This window comes from Parasteatoda tepidariorum, chromosome 6 (genome assembly GCF_043381705.1).
Source record: "Parasteatoda tepidariorum isolate YZ-2023 chromosome 6, CAS_Ptep_4.0, whole genome shotgun sequence".
NCBI classification, from domain to species: domain Eukaryota; kingdom Metazoa; phylum Arthropoda; class Arachnida; order Araneae; family Theridiidae; genus Parasteatoda; species Parasteatoda tepidariorum.
The window spans coordinates 48,921,830-48,932,827 of NC_092209.1; the positions used below are offsets into that span (position 1 = coordinate 48,921,830).

The window sequence follows — 10,998 nt, forward strand, 5'->3', positions numbered from 1 at the left end:
CACATCACCGAGTGAATTCAACTTCACCCTGAACTCAGAACAAAAGTACCCTTACCCCCTACGTCAAAAAAGTGTTAGAAGTAAAATAAAATAAATAAGAATAAAATTAAATTAAAAAGAAAAAAATTTCATAAGGATCTGATATTCTCGATCCGAATTGGAGCACTCGGGTTTCGGTTTTAAGTGTGCGCTCATGCGCAAGTCATAACGTGGGTACGACATGAAGTCCGCGTGAATGATTACGTAGCAAACACCCCATTTTTCGTGAAATGCATGGGATCCACCAGATATCACTGAAGAAAAAAAAAAAAATTTGTGGAAAAAAAGCACTTTTTAAAAACACCAGCTGAAAAAAGCACCTTTAAAAGCTTTTAAAAACGAAATCCCCAAAAAAGCACCTTTAAGCACTTTTTACAAACGCTACGCACCCTGTAAGTAGTATATGTTTTTTTGGATCAAGTAGGTAAAATGAAAAAGTATATTTTATTCTCTCAAAAATTAGAAAACTTAAAATTGTAGACTTTTTCATTTCAACAAAAATAATCAAAATATTTTTTTCTATACATCTGTTATATTTAATTTAAAATATAACAAATTAGCTTAAAGATTTAATTTTGTCTCCAATTAATTAAAAAGAAAGTTGAAATATGTTGGGGAACAAATTATACTTTTATTAGTTTCTATTAAATCTAGGTGTGGTTAAATTATTCATCTTATTTTAACTTATCTACTGGATTTAGTATCACCTAGCCAAAAAATTTATCTGTGGGGAGACTAAGTTTTATCTATTTTTTTTCTAAAATAAAATCTATGCATTAGTATATTTTCTAAGTTTATACGTCTACATTTATACATGATTTTATTGCAATAGTAAATGTGTGACACAAAAAAAAATCCTTTTATTATCAAACAATATTGCACGATAACCTTGTAAATGTATAACGGTTCAAATTGGAAGCAAATTTAATTTGTGAAGGTTCAAATGTAATTTGTGAATAGAGAATGTGTGACATAGTTAAAAGTCCTTTTATTTTAAAACAATATTGGTCAATAACCTTGTAATGTATAACAGTCCAAATTGGAAGCAAATTTTTATCATGAAGGTTCAAATTTAATTCATGAATAGAGAATGTGACACAATAAAAAGTCCTTTTATTTTTAAACAATATTAGTCGATAACCTTGTAATGTATAATGGTTACAGGGTTGCCACAGGCGACTAAAATGCAACTATTTTCAGCATGAGGCAACTAGGGCAACTTTTTTTGCTAAAAAAGCAACTATTTTCAGGAAAAGGAGACTGTTAGGAGATTTTTCTGTACCCCTAGCAATGTATTTTTGCATAAATTGGGTTAAAAACCTGCAGCCCGCGAAATCATCTGAACACGCTGAATTTCTTTTCTTAAAAAATGTAAAATGAAAATAATAAAATTTTAAAAAATTAAATAAGTGAAACATTAAAAGATAAAAAATTTAAATTGCAAATTTGAGTCATCACTTCTTAATGCATTAAAATTTGCACAGATTATATCGTAAGTCTATTTCGTTTCTCGATCGCCATTTCAACGTTTATTGTTATGAAATTCTCCATGATTTTAAAAAATCCAATTTTTAATTGATATTACAATGTGCATAAATTTCGAATTTGAGTAATCACTTTTTACAATATATATATATATAGTTTATATAAAAATTATCATATTTGCCACCAACTTGACTAAATAGATCATGGTATATGACAATTAAGTTATTTAATAAAATTTTAGTCTTATTTTTTTCTAAATTTTTCTTATTTAGGCAACTATTTTCATACTTTAGGCTACTAAAAGTAACTATTTTGTTAATTTTTTTTCTGTGGCAACCCTGTGGTTGAAATTGGAAACAAATTTAATTTGTGAATAGAGAATGTGTGACACAATAATGAGTCCTTTTATTTTTAAACAATATTAGACGATAAACTTGTATAATGGTTCAAATTGGAAACAAATTTGATTCATGAATAGAGAATGTGTGACACAATAAAGAGTCCTTTTATTTTAAAACAATAGTGGTCAAAGGTGGTTAAAACTGGAATTTTAAAATTTAGCTCTCATACACAAAAAAGCAAGTTAATAAAAATGTAATTTAAAAAAAAAGTAGAAATGCAGGATTTTAAGCAATAAGTGCATATTTTAATCATAAACTAGTTATAATTTCCCTATTTTCTACTAAAAATACCTGATGCAAAAGCATATTTTTAATTATCAAAGCCAAAATTGGAGCTAACTTATTATTGTAATATTATATATTTTGTTTCATGTTTAAAACAGTATATTCAATTAGTGATGCTCACTAGTTATAATGTAATCACTTTGTAACTGTTCTTTACACTTTTTTTAAAATTAAACAATGGTTATATTTTTGCTTACATATGATTGTTGTGAAAATTCTTAGTTTTATTCTTAACAATCTGTTATTTAACTAGGTTATTGTTTTTGACTATATGGAACAATATCTTGTACTCTTTAACTCATGTACTTCTAACAAATATTGGACAAATCAAGGAACACAATATTTTTTATGAAAAATTTTGCCTATAGGTACATTACCCACAACCAATTAAAAGGGCGAAAGTTTGTTCCATACCTTGAGCTGCCTCCCTTGCTTTCCTCCATTTTAAAATTTTTATGTCATATTTTATAGTATACTTTTTTATTGTACTTTATAACTGTTGCTATTTGTAATTTTCCATTTAACCTGTGCAATATGTCAGTTGCAATTCATTATTTTAAATATGAATGACAATTAATTTAAATTATTTTTAGAGAAAAATATTAATTTGATTTTTATTTGATGTTATATAATTCTGGAACCTTTCGTTCAGCCATCCTATAATAAAACTATTCTTTCAAAGCATTTCTTAAAGAAATTTCCAAAATTAATTTGCTTTGTTCCATTAGTGTTTTGCTCATTTTGTAATTTGCTTATTTTCTCGAATGAGACGATTTTTTTAATATACATATTTAAGCTAATTGAATAGTTATTTAAATACATACGTTTTAAATTCCATACTCAGGGATGAGATTCTTCCGCGGATTTCCTCTTTTTTTCAGATTTTTCCATTTTTCCCGCTAATTTCCGCTAAAAAATTTTTTGCACTAGTTAAAATATTTCATGAGGAATTTAATTTTCCACGGAGCAAAATTATTGAAGTCCTTATTCCTCTCTTTGAAGTTTCTCTAAAAATCATTTCCTTGGGATAAAACGGGTTGACCTTTATATAGGGATGAGATTTTTTTTGTCTCTCGAATTTCAGCCTTTTTATCAAAAACTCCGATTCTCTAAAAGTTTCATTTTTTTTTAATATCCCACTTTTTTTAAAAAATTCAGTCGTTGAAGTAAAATAATTATATTTATTTACGATTTTCAAAGATAAACAGAAAATTCAAACTACGTCGTAGCTGCTAACCCCTCTGCATTTTTACTTATATTAGCTATTTTCTCCGATTTCAAGCACAGAAAATAAGATTTTCCGTATTTTTATCCGTCGGCGGGATAGCTCGTATTTTCGCAATTCAGACGTCGCTGCTTCTTGTATTCTGGCTAGAAAACAAACAAGAAAAAGAGAAAAAATATAGAGGTGGATTTGCGGTGAAAATATTTATTTGCTCATTCAATTAATCTTGTAAATCCCAAGTCCAGACTCAGCAAATATCTCGATTTTTATTCACATGATTTTATTATCAATCATCGATTTTCGCATTTACCCGATTTAAAAGTTGCATTGCGATTCTTATTTACCCAATTTAAATATAGTACATTATGATTCTTATTTACGAGATTTAAAAAACCAATATCTTGAATTGTATTTACGAGCTTTTAAAGCCCTATGTAGCAATTTGTATTCACGCGAGCTTAAAATCCAATGTCGTGATTCGTTTTTGCGGTTGTAACATCTCGCGATTTAAAAATTATGCATCGTGATCTAAAAATTACGCATCATGATTTATATTTTCGCATTTTTTAAATTCGATGTAGAGTTTCATATTTACGTGATTTAAAAGCCTCATATCGGGATTTATAATCACATGGTTTACAAGTTTAAAAATCGCACTTTTTTTGTCAAATTTTTGTTTATATATATATATATATATATATTTTTTTTTTGGATTTCCTCTTTTTTACTTTCTGACTACTCTCATCCCTGCATACTGAAGTGTATGTAAACATTTTTGTGTATCAATTTTGACTTAATTTGGGGTATTTGATCAAACTTTATACATCATATTACTTCTATATGAACACCAAATCTATTGAAATTTTTTCCCTTTTTAGTTTATACCTTTTTTGTATTCGTATTACTTATTTTTTTAAAGTCGAGACACTTATAATAGTTTTATTATTTATCTGTGGCTTTTCAATTCTTAAGTATACTTTGTTGTAAATAATAAGAATCATGTCATGTTGTAATGAATACAAATATGAAGCTCTGGAATTTATCTACAATACCGAGATATTAGAGTATTCAAGCAGACATGTGAAACAGGAGATTTTTATTTCAAACTTTGTTTATCGTTTGTACTTTTTTGTGCACATGTTTCTAAATATTATCTCTTGTATGCAAGTAATAACTTGATGTCACAAAATGTTTGTGACACTGAAATGTTTTCGTTTTTATAAAATTTATTTTTAAAGTGCTTTTACAATAAAGAATGACAAATGTCTACTCAGTAAATTATGATGCAAATTATTTTTTATCCAAGATAGGAGTACATCATAATTAATTTAAAAGAAAATGGCTCTATATTGTATGTATGTATTAAAATGTATTAAAAACAAAGCAAACAAAAATATGTATAAAGCAATTTTTAAGTGATAACACTAGTTCAACAATCAAGTTATATTTCGTAGACTCTCACAAAAACAATTTACAAATTAACTACCTATTTATAACAACATACAAAAGCGTTGATAATCTACCCTACAATTTATGTAATACAAGTGAAAAATTTATATATTTTTTTGTTGCTAATTATAAAAAATTTATAACATTATATTAATGTTGGTAATAGTTAAAACGTTAGTTTTGGTATTATTTTAAAGATATTGAACTCCATTTTCAAAAGGTTAAATTATATATTTATTCAAAGTTGCACAATCTGTAATGCAGTGAAAGTTTTGTACTAGATACAAATGTGATTTTTAAACAACATAATTTTTAAGTGTTGATTTTAAAAGTATATATTTATTAAAATGAAATATTCTTAGAACTAGAAACAAATCTTAGAGATACACACAAAAAAACATAGCTTTTATGTTTTCTTTGATACTATTTAAATATTTTGCTGAAATGTAAAACATTTTATTCTTTTTGAATAATTTCATTGTGAATTTATTTTCTGTGAGTAATGATTGAATACTTGCTGGTTGATATTTAAGCTTAAAGAATGAACTGAAATTTATTATTACCATCTTCCCACCAGTCCCTATGTACCAGAGAAGTGAGAGCACTAAGTGATAACTTGAGTAAATTTAAAAGAAAATTCTTGGTTAGGAATATATTATCAAATTACATTAAAACTGTAGCTTAGAGAAATTGATTGCAGATTTGAAATGAGTATGTGAAAATATCTAAAATCTATTAAAAAATCTGATGGCAAAAGTAATATTTGTACGCAGTGTAATTCCTACATATGCATGAAATTGCCAGAATATATCCATAACAAGTGCGACTCACAACACTACAATTAATTAAATTTTTAGGCCTTAATTAATTTATCATAACATATCAATTACTTAAGAAATACCCCTTGCATAATTTAAGCAATTTTTATATACAGATTTGTATGTTTTGTTTCTAACTATTTTAAGTAATTATCTGTTAAAGCATCTCAAAAAGGCAGGATAATATAAAATTTAGTAAGATTTAAATTACATTTAGATTAAAAGTGATTAATTACTTATTAACTACTAGGATAATTTTATACAATAATTTTGTATACCTTTACAGTTGGAAAAGACATAACTGCATAAAATACTATGGACTATTGAAAGCTTTCTGATGATTCACCAAGTAACATTATTTATTTGTAAAGCAAATCAGCTGAATTTATAATTTTTAAAAGCTGATTATATAACATACAAATAAACACAGTATCCGAATAATAATATGACAGCTTACGTTTATTCAGAAAATGCATTTTATTACCATTTCAAAACAGGAGTTGAAAACACCTACAAATAGCTTTCTTTTACGCAAGCACTTGTCAACAGCTGGAGGGTTTTGCTGTTAAGCCTGAATTCATGAAATAAGTAGATGAGCAACATATATTACATATAATTTTTATTCATATCCTTTTTTGGCTTGAGTTTTTTCTGGCTTCATTACGTTTTTCAAAAAAAATTTTCATGATTTATTTACCATTAAAGGACTTTTGACACTATTGACTGATTTTTTTCAATATTTAAAGTACTGTCAAATATGTAGATTTAGCTCATTAAATCTGCAACTTAATAAAAGTAAAAAATAAAGAGTCTTATGAATTTTTCATTTATTCTAATTATTTAAATTAGAATTGTAGTGCTTGCTCTTTTTAAGGAACTGTCATAAAGCATTCAATTTGGAAATATTCCTTTCCCCTTGTGTTAATATATATAGAATAAACAACCACATGAGTCATATGTTTCTCATTTCGTATAGAAGGTCAAATTTATAAGTATCTCAAATCCTATGAAGATGCAATGCCATCCTGTGCCTAAAATTATAGTTTTTTAAAACATTCCAGGGTGTCAGTCAGATGTTGGCACGAAAGGGTTAATCCAATTTTTTAATTAGCATTTTGCACTAATTAAAAATATCTAAGGTGAGCTTTTTGAATAAATCAGGTTGTAAGTCTTATTTTCATATATATAGTTTAATTTATATAATTTATTATATAAAAAAGATTTACCAATATATGGAATGATTTATCTAATCAAATAAAAAAGAGTCAGGAAGTGAAAGCGTTTCTTGCTGGCACGTATACATGACAGTTGGCATGAAAGGGTTAATCCAATTTTTTAATTAGCATTTTGCACTAATTAAAAATATCTAAGGTGAGCTTTTTGAATAAATCAGGTTGTAAGTCTTATTTTCATATATATAGTTTAATTTATATAATTTAATATATAAAAAAGATTTACCAATATATGGAATGATTTATCTAATCAAATAAAAAAGAAAATTCTTACTTTGAGATCCAAGGTTTAGAAAAAGGAAGAAAAAAAATTTCCCTAGAAAGTACTAATCGGACTTGGTTGCCCAAAATCAATAAGACATAGTACTTGATTACTTTCTAGTTTACCAAGTCTACCTAGTGTTATTCAAAGGAAGAAAAAAAAACAATCCTTTGCAAAAATATTTTTGTACCTTGGTGAAAATAAATAAGGAAGATTAATGGGTGAGATTTTAAAATGCTACCAAAAATTTTTGTAAAATTAAAGATTAATTTTATTAAGAAATAATTTTCTGTTATCAAAATAACAAATGACTAAAGACTTATGATATCAACAAATTAGTGAAATTGAGGTATGACTGAATTTATAATTGATTTGGAAAATGCAAATAAAAAAATAGCATTTCAAATAAAACCGGCAAAACTTTTTAATAAGAATAAGTATCGAAGTAGGGTTCAGTATAGACCCCACTTGTTATTTTTTAAGTATTTTGAACACTGGTATTTTTAAACTATTTAATGTTAAATAACGTTGTAATAAACAATATTCAATAACACAAAAAAATTTCATTTTTCACATAAATTTATATTATTGATATTATGTAAACCAGGGCTGATTGTGCTCCGGAAAAAATCTGGATTTCAGGATTTTTCGTTAACAGTGATCCCAAAGTTTTTGGAGATCGAAGGTCCAGGCGTTTCAAAAAATTATTGATCATAGAAGTTTCCGGAAATCAAATTTTCAAAGGTGGAACTTAAAAATACAGTTTATTTTATTTGTTTGTATGTGAGAGTCACATACTTTATAAGCTTATATTCATGATTAATATTCATTTTTTATCAGTAAATAGTTATTATAATCGCAAACTCAAGAAAGAGAGACATATTTGTAAATTTTAATTACTTCTCCAGGTCATCATAGGTATGTGTAAAATTTTAAATATATTTTAAGTAAACTAAGAAATATTGAGAAAAAGGGAAAAAAAAACATTGTTTAATTTTTTTCTTCTTATTTTTCAATTTAACTGTTTTTTTAACTCGAAATTTTTCAGAATTTTTACTTCGGCTCACAATCACCCCTGGTAAACTAGTACTAAATAAACTTTAACCTGTTAAAAGAGGTTAATTATCACCACATTAAAATTTTCTAATCATTTTTCTGACAATTTCTTTCAACACTTCAGGTTCCTAGTACATGATGATAACTGTTTTATTTATTTTCCATTATTTTGAGAAAGATTGCAAAGTGAAATGGACAGATAACAGAATAAAAATATTATTTTCATATGGGTTTCAAAATTCAAACCATCATAGCCCTTCATAAAAACAACACTCTAAATTGTTTTATGGAATTGTGATCTTATTTTACAGAATAAAAAAAAAAAATGCTTACTAACACATATTATGAACAGTCAACTATTAAAAAAAGATTTCAGTCAAAGTATAAGTAAGGTTCATAATATAATCTACTTCCCCAAAGGTTAAACTAATAAAAAAAACAATTCATAGTAGAAAGGCAATGTAAAATATCACAGAATAGCCATTTCAACATTTCTGAATGTTACAGTTATAGACTTTTAAAGAACATAATTAAATTTTAAAAAATTTAAGCTCTGTTAATAATTTTTGTTAAAAAAAACTGAGTGTTAAGGACATAGCACAACACATTATGTCAGTAACAGCCAGTTTTTTATTTTTAAAATATTTAAAAATTACTAAAAATTGGAGAAAGTATAAATAACACCAAGAGTTATTTAATCAAAAATAATTATTATTGTTTCTAATATTTTTGGTTAAAAAAAATCCAAGTGTTATAGATGTAATATAATATATTATGTCAGACACAGCCAGTTTTTTTTTCTTTTTTTTTTCAAAATTATAAATTTTTAAAAGTTTTAAAACATTATTGGAATAGTTTGAATTTTTTGCAACAGAGATTTAAGCATTCTATATTGGAAAATATGCATTCATAAATGATAAAATTGCCTTAAATTAAGTGACATTTGCAAAACGGGAAAACAAACCAATATAGCAGATAAGTTATTATTATATTTATCTAACTAGTAAAATAATTTATGAACAATTCATTTAATGTTACTTACATAATAAAGAAAGCTTTCCTGTTATTATTAATATCAAACAATTTCTAGTTTTAAATATTATACATAATGGGCATTAAATTGCAAATATTTAACTTTGTTACCATTTAGAAATTCAAATCATAACATTACAGACATTTATGGAAAAATGGTACCGTATTAATATAATTTATGAGCATTCCAATATTCATAGATTATTTATTAATTATACATTTAATATTACATTGTTCTTAGTTACAGAATTAATTTATGCCAGAAATATATTAAGAAATAATAAAAATTTATAGTATAAAAAATATGTACATACTTGTAAAATTGATACAAAGGAGCTAAAATTGTTAATTCATCCCAATATAAATTCCCAAAACTAAATAAATAAAAATACATAAATGTAATAACAGAATTTAATTTTGATCTATAAATGAAAAACAGTTATTGTATTACCTTTGTATTAGTGTCCTTTGTATTAAGTGTAGGTATTACTGTCTGGAAAATCAGCAAAGACTTCATAGTCATGCCTGTCTGCATTTCCAATCAAATAATCAGAAACAGCAGCACCAATCAAATCTAAAAGCCAGTTTCCCTTTTTATAAATGTTAATTTTCCTAATTTGATCACAATAGTTGAAGTCTTGTTCCCACCTAAACATAATTAAATGCTAATAAGGATTGTACACAAGTAATAAATTGATGATAATAAATTATATCACTATAGACATAAGTTTAAATACAAAAGTATCACAGTAATAGACCCCTTGGCAGAATCACGCGACACAGAGATGTTGTCACAGAGTTCTTGTAGGTAGAAATATTTTTCTTTTGGAAAGTAAAAAAATTTTTTTTTCTTTTCTGCAAAAAATTTAGAAAGATTTTTCTTTTCTGCAGAATTATATTCAAAATATGCTTTTATTGCGTATTGGAGAGGAAGGAAATGCTCATGATTTTTCTATTCTCATTAGAGAAATAAAAATTTGATAATGACTGGTTTCAGCAAGATTTCAAATGGATAATATATAGATATAAAGAAACATATATTCCAAAATCACGAAAATTTAAAATATAAACTATTTTAGAAATCATGCTCTTTCCTTTCATTTTTTTAAAGTTCACCCTCATTTACATTTTATGACAGTGAGTGAGAGATTTTGTTACACATTCAGATTTATAGCAAAAGAATTAATTAATCAATGCATACATTTTCTAATGTTTTATAAATTTGGTTGAATAAAATCTATGGAATATTTTTAACATATAAAAAGCTTAAATAATGCATTTTAGTCTTTATTTTATCCCCCACTACTCGCATCGATTCTATCATAAATATGTGTAGAGTTTTGATCTTTATTTTTTCGGAAATTATTAGAAATTTTCACTTATTTTTTTAAATTGCTCAGCTACTATTATTGATTATTTCAGAATTTTTTTTTTAAATTGCACACAAAGTTCAAATTACGAATTCAAGAGTGTTTTAAATTTAATCTATTTTCTTGACTTGGCAAACTGAAGTTTGCTTTAAGCTTGTTGTCTACTATGTAAGTAAGCTTTGAGCTGCCCATTTCTGTTTCTATTGGCTCACATTTCGCTGGAAAAATATTTAATCTCAAAAGATTGACGAGTTTACCACATAAACCTATGCCTCTTGTTTTTTTTCTTCTTTTCTTTTTTTGCCACGAAAATCACGATATTTGGTCAATTTAGGAATTGGTAA

At 25.9% G+C, this 10,998-nt stretch overlaps 1 long non-coding RNA gene across 1 annotated transcript in view; it reads right to left on the reverse strand.

Moving 5' to 3' along the window:
• LOC107439502 (uncharacterized) overlaps positions 1-10,807 on the reverse strand; it is a 21,551-nt gene extending 10,744 nt beyond the window's left edge. The window contains exons 1-3 of the long non-coding RNA XR_011637005.1: positions 10,486-10,807; positions 9,736-9,932; positions 9,599-9,658 (exon numbers count right to left, since the gene is read on the reverse strand). This is a non-coding gene — a long non-coding RNA (uncharacterized lncRNA). The remainder of the gene's footprint in view (positions 1-9,598; positions 9,659-9,735; positions 9,933-10,485) is intronic.
• Between the last annotated feature and the right edge of the window lie 191 nt (positions 10,808-10,998).